The sequence below is a fragment of the Arachis ipaensis genome, chromosome B3 (genome assembly GCF_059453495.1).
Source record: "Arachis ipaensis isolate K30076 ecotype BB chromosome B3, ASM5945349v1, whole genome shotgun sequence".
NCBI classification, from domain to species: Eukaryota; Viridiplantae; Streptophyta; class Magnoliopsida; order Fabales; family Fabaceae; genus Arachis; species Arachis ipaensis.
This window is the reverse complement of record NC_142438.1, coordinates 102,707,320-102,714,148: the sequence shown is the minus strand read 5'-3', so window position 1 is coordinate 102,714,148 and position 6,829 is coordinate 102,707,320. Positions and strand designations below refer to the sequence as shown.

Genomic DNA, 6,829 nt, shown 5'->3' with positions numbered 1-6,829 from the left:
TTTTCTTTGCATCAAAAATTTTTCAAAAATATGTTCTTGATGTTCATCATGATCTTCAAAGTGTTCTTGGTGTTCATCTTGACATTCATAGTGTTCTTGCATGCATTCATTGTTTTGATCTAAAAATTCTCATGCATTGAGTCTTTTTCATGTTTTTCTCTTTCTTCATTAAAAATTCAAAAATAAAAAAATATATATCTTCCCCTTTTTCTTCTCATAAATTCGAAAATTTGAGTTGACTTTTTCAAAACTTTTTTAAATTTAGTTGTTTCTTATGAGTCAAATCAAATTTTCAATTTAAAAATCTTATCTTTTTCAAAATCTTTTTCAAAAATTAAATCTTTTTCATTTTTCTTATTTATTTTCAAAAATTATAAAAATATTTTTCAAAAATATTTTTCTTAATTTTATATCATATTTTTGAAAATATCATCAACAATTAATGTTTTGATTCAAAAATTTCAAGTTTGTTACTTACTTGTTAAGAAAGATTCAAACTTTAAGTTCTAGAATCATATCTTATGATTTCTTATGAATCAAGTCATTAATTGTGATTTTAAAAATCAAATCTTTTTCAAAACTAATTTCAATCATATCTTTTCAAAAATATCTTTTTATCTTATCTTTTTCAAAATCATATCTTTTTAATCATACCTTTTCATATCATATCTTTTTCAAATATCTTTTCTAACTTCTTATCTTCTTATCTTTTAAAAATTGATTTTCAAAATTTGTTTCAACTAACTAATTAACTTTTTGTTTGTTTCTTATCTCTTTCAAAACTACCTAACTAACTATCCCTCTCTAATTTTCGAAAATACCTCCCTCTTTTTCAAAAATTCTTTTTAATTAATTAATTGTTTAAATTTTAATTTTAATTTTAATTATCCTTTAATTTTCGAAAATCATTAACTCTTTTTCAAAATTTAATTTTCGAAATTCTCTCTTTCATACCCTTCTATTTATTTATTCATCTACTAACACTTCTCTTCACCCAAAATTCGAACCCCTTCCTCTCCTCTGAGTTCGAATTCTTCTCTTCTACATTCTTATTCTTCTTTTCTTCTACTCACACAAGGGAACCTCTATACCGTGGTAAAGAGGATCCCTGGTATCTTTAGTCCTCTTCTTTTTCACATGAGCAGGAGCAAGGACAAGAACATTCTTGTTGAAGCAGACCCTGAACCTGAAAGGACTCTGAAGAGGAAACTGAGAGAAGCTAAAATACAACAATCCAGAGACAATCTTACAGGAATTTTCGAACAGGAAGAGGAGATAGCAGCCAAAAATAATAATAATGCAAGGAAAATGCTTGGTGACTTTACTGCACCTAATTCCAATTTACATGGAAGAAGCATCTCAATTCCTGCCATTGGAGCAAACAACTTTGAGCTGAAACCTCAATTAGTTTCTCTGATGCAGCAGAACTGCAAGTTTCATGGACTTCCATCTGAAGATCCTTTTCAGTTCTTAACTGAATTCTTGCAGATCTGTGATACTGTTAAGACCAATGGGGTTGATCCTGAGGTCTACAGGCTTATGCTTTTCCCGTTTGCTGTAAGAGACAGAGCTAGAGTATGGTTGGACTCTCAACCTAAAGATAGCCTGAACTCTTGGGATAAGCTGGTCACGGCTTTCTTAGCCAAGTTCTTTCCTCCTCAAAAGCTTAGTAAGCTTAGAGTGGATGTTCAGACCTTCGGACAGAAAGAAGGTGAATCCCTCTATGAAGCTTGGGAGAGATACAAGCAACTGACAAAAAAGTGTCCTTCTGACATGCTTTCAGAATGGACCATCCTGGATATATTCTATGATGGTCTGTCTGAGCTATCAAAGATGTCACTGGACCATTCTGCAGGTGGATCCATTCACCTAAAGAAAACGCCTGCAGAAGCTCAAGAACTTATTGACATGGTTGCAAATAACCAGTTCATGTACACTTTTGAAAGGAATCCTGTGAGTAATGGGACGCCTCAGAAGAAGGGAGTTCTTGAAATTGATACTCTGAATGCCATATTGGCTCAGAATAAAATATTGACTCAGCAAGTCAATATGATTTCTCAGAGTCTGAATGGAATGCAAGCTGCATCTAACAGTACTCAAGAGGCATCTTCTGAAGAAAAGGCTTATGATCCTGAGAACCCTGCAATAGCAGAGGTAAATTACATGGGTGAACCTTATGGAAACACCTATAACCCCTCATGGAGAAACCACCCAAATTTCTCATGGAAGGATCAACAAAAGCCTCAACAAGGCTTTAATAATGGTGGAAGAAACAGGTTTAACAGTAGTAAACCTTTTCCATCATCCACTCAGCAACAGACAGAGAATTTTGAGCAGAATCCATCTAGCTTAGCAAATTTAGTCTCTAATCTATCTAAGGCCACTCTGAGTTTCATGAATGAAACAAGGTCCTCCTTTAGAAATTTGGAGGCACAAGTAGGCTAGCTGAGTAAAAAGATCACTGAAACCCCTCCTAGTACTCTCCCAAGTAATACAGAAGAGAATCCAAAGAGAGACTGCATGGCCATTGATATAACCATCATGGCCGAATCCAAGAAGGAAGGGAAGGACATGAATCCCAAGGAGGAAGACCTCCTGGGACGTCCAGTGATCAACAAGGAGTTTCCCTCTGAGGAACCAAAGGAATCTGAGACTCATCTAGAGACCATAGAGATTCCATTGAACCTCCTTATGCCCTTCATGAGCTCTGATGAGTATTCTTCTTCTGAAGAGAATGAGGATGTTACTGCAGAGCAAGTTACCAAGTACCTTGGTGCAATCATGAAGCTGAATGCCAAATTATTTGGTAATGAGACTTGGGAAGATGAACCTCCCTTACTCATCAATGAACTGAGTGATCTGGATCAACTGACATTGCCTCAGAAGAAACAGGATCCTGGAAAGTTCCTAATACCTTGTACCATAGGCACCATGACCTTTGAGAAGGCTTTATGTGACCTTGGGTCAGGATAAACCTCATGCCCCTCTCTGTAATGGAGAAACTGGGAATCTTTGAGGTGCAAGCTGCCAGAATCTCATTAGAGATGGCAGACAACTCAAGAAAACAGGCTTATGGTCAAGTAGAGGACGTGTTAGTAAAAGTTGAAGGCCTTTACATCCCTGCTGATTTCATAATCCTAGATACTGGGAAGGATGAGGATGAATCCATCATCCTTGGAAGACCCTTCCTAGCCACAGCAAGAGCTGTGATTGATGTGGACAGAGGAGAATTGATTCTTCAACTAAATGAGGACAACCTTGTGTTTAAAACTCAAAGATCTCTCTCTACAACCATGGAGAAGAAGCATGAAAAGCTTCTTTCACTACAGAGTCAACTAAAGCCCCCACAGTCAAACTCTAAGTTTGGTGTTGGGAGGCCACAACCAAACTCTAAGTTTGGTGTTGAACTCCCATATGCAAACTCTGAGTTTGGTGTTGGGAGTCCATAAAATTGACCTGATCACCTGTGTGGCTCCGTGAGAGCCCACTGTCAAGCTATTGACATTAAAGAAGCGCTTGTTGGGAGGCAACCCAATTTTTATTTATCTAATTTTATTTTTATTTTATTATTCTTTCATGTTTTATTAAGTTCATGATTATGTGCAGTCACAAAATAAATAGAAAAACTAAAAACAGAATCAAAAACAGCAGAAGAAAAATCACACCCTGGAGGAAGGACTTACTGGCGTTTAAACGCCAATAAGGAGCATCTGGCTGGCGTTCAACGCCAGAACAGAGCATAGAGCTGGCACTGAACGCCAAAAACAAGCATAGAACTGGCGTTCAACACCAGAAACATGCTACATCTGGGCGTTGAACACCCAGAACAAGCATCAATTCAGCGTTTAAATGCAAGAATTGCATGCAAAGGCGTTTTACATGCCTAATTGGTGCAGGGATGTAAATCCTTGACACCTCAGGATCTGTGGACCCCACAGGATCATCTCAGCATCTGTAGACCCCACAGGATCCCCACATACCTCCACTCACCGTACCTCCTCATAATCCTATATCACCCTTTCCCAAGAACCCTTCACCAATCACCTCCAATTCCCCTCCAAAACCATCATACACCCACCTACACCCACCCACTCAAAATTCAAACCATCACTCCCTCCTTTTCACACATCATAACCACCCAATCCCACCCATATAGCCGAATACACACATTCCTCTATCTCCTCCATATCTTCTTCTTCTTCTATTCTTTCTTCTTTTGCTCGAGGGCGAGCAACATTCTAAGTTTGGTGTGGTAAAAGCATAGCTTTTTTTTTGTTTTTCCATAACCATTGATGGCACCTAAGGCCAGGAAAACCTCTAGAAAGAGGAAAGGGAAGACAAAAGCTTCCACCTTCGAGTCATAGGAGATGGAGAGATTCATCTCAAGGGTCTATAGCTCAGTGGTAGAACATTTGACTGCAAATCAAGAGATCCCTGAGATACCTCAGGGAATACATTTTCCTCCACACAATTATTGGGGACAACTAAGGATGGAACATCAAGATCACTCCATCATCCTCCATGAAATTAGAGAAGATCAAAGAGCAATGAGGGAGGAGCAACAAAGACAAGGAAGAGACATAGAAGAGTTCAAGGACATCATTGGTTCCTCAAGAAGGAAATGCCACCATCACTAAAGTGGACTCATTCCTTGTTCTCAAATTTTCTATTTTTCGTTTTCTTTATGTTAAGTGCTTATCTAGGTTAGTGTCTTATTACATGATCATTAGTATTTAGTGACTTTGTCTTAAAGTTATGAATGTCCTATGAATCCATCACCTCTCTTAAATGAAAAATATTTTAATTCAAAAGAACAAGAAGTACATGAGTTTCGAATTTATCCTTGAACTTAGTTTAATTATTTTGATGTGGTGACAATACTTTTTGTTTTCTGAATGAATTCTTGAACAGTGCATATGTCTTTTGAATTTGATGTTTAGGAATGTTAAATATGTTGGCTCTTGAAAGAATGATAACAAGGAGACATGTTATTTGATAATCTGAAAAATCATAAAAATGATTCTTGAAGCAAGAAAAAGCAGCAAAGAACAAAGCTTGCGAAAAAAAAAGGAGAAAAATGGCGAAAAAAATATAGAAAGAAAAAGAAAAAGCAAGCAGAAAAAGCCAAAACCTCTTAAAACCAAAAGGCAAGAGCAAAAAGCCAATAACCCTTAAAACCAAAAGGCAAGGGTAAATAAAAATGATCCAAGACTTTGAGCATCAGTGGATAGGAGGGCCTAAAGGAATAAAATCCTGGCCTAAGCGGCTAAACTAAGCTGTCCCTAACCATGTGCTTGTGGCGTGAAGGTGTCAAGTGAAAACTTGAGACTGAGCCGTCAAAGTCAAGGTCCAAAGCAAAAAAAGAGTGTGCTTAAGAACCCTGGACACCTCTAATTGGGGACTTTAGCAAAGCTGAGTCACAATCTGAAAAGGTTCACCCAGTTATGTGTCTGTGGCATTTATGTATCCGGTGGTAATATTGGAAAACAAAGTGCTTAGGGCCACGGCCAAGACTCATAAAGTAGCTGTGTTCAAGAATCAACATACTGAACTAGGAGGATCAATAACACTATCCGAACTCTGAGTTCCTATAGATGCCAATCATTCTAAACCTCAATGGATAAAGTGAGATGCCAAAACTATTCAAGAGGCAAAAAGCTACAAGTCCCGCTCATCTGATTGGAGCTATGTTTCATTGATAGTTTGGAATTTATAGTATATTCTCTTATTTTTATCCTATTTGATTTTCAGTTGCTTGGGGACAAGTAACAATTTAAATATGGTGTTGTGATGAGCGGATAATTTTTACGCTTTTTGGCATTGTTTTTAGTATGTTTTTAGTAGGATCTAGTTACTTTTAGGGATGTTTTTATTAGTTTTTATGTTAAATTCACATTTCTGGACTTTACTATGATTTTGTGTGTTTTTCTATGATTTTAGGTATTTTCTGGCTGAAATTGAGGGACTTGAGCAAAAATCAGATTCAGAGGTTGAAGAAGGACTGCTGATGCTGTTGGATTCTGACCTCCCTACACTCAAAGTGGATTTTCCAGAGCTACAAGACTCCAAATGGCACGCTCTTAACGGTGATGGAAAGTAGATATCCAGGGATTTCCAGCAATATATAATAGTCCATACTTTGCCCGAGTTTAGACAACGCAAAAGGGCGTTGAACGCCAGTTCTACGCTGCAGTCTGGAGTTAAACGCCAGAAACACGTCACAAACCAGAGTTGAACGCCAAAAACACGTTACAACTTGGCGTTCAACTCCAAAAGAAGCCTCTGCACGTGTAAACTTCAAGCTCAGCCCAAGCACACACCAAGTGAGCCCCGAAAGTGGATTTATGCATCAATTACTTACTTCTGTAAACCCTAGTAGCTAGTCTAGTATATATAGAACTTTTTACTGTTGTATTTACATCTTCGGATCATTTTGAGTCTTGCTTACTCCGCTTCCCCTCTGGGGCCGACACCAATGAACTCCATTATCACTTATGTATTTTCAACGGTAGAGTTTCTGCACTCCCTAGATTAAGGTGTGGAGCTCTGCTGTTCCTCATGATTTAATGCAAAGTACTACTGTTTTCTACTCAATTCAACTTATTCCGCTTCTAAGATATCCATTCGTACCCAAGAACATGATGAATGTGATGATTATGTGACGTGCATCATCATTCTCACTTATGAACACGTGCCTGACAAACACTTCCGTTCTACATGCAAACAAGCTAGAATGAGTATCTCTTAGATGTCTAATACAGAGGACCGAGTCCGAGATATTAGAATCTTCGTAGTATAAGTTAGAACCCATGGATGGCCATTCCTGAGA

The 6,829-nt window shown here is 37.6% G+C and overlaps 1 non-coding gene across 1 annotated transcript; it reads right to left on the bottom strand.

Annotated features, from left to right (window-relative positions):
• Positions 1 to 1,671: 1,671 nt before the first annotated feature.
• Positions 1,672 to 1,779, bottom strand: LOC148571843 (small nucleolar RNA R71). Its single transcript, XR_015908586.1, has one exon. It is a non-coding gene; the product is annotated as a small nucleolar RNA R71 (small nucleolar RNA).
• Between the last annotated feature and the right edge of the window lie 5,050 nt (positions 1,780 to 6,829).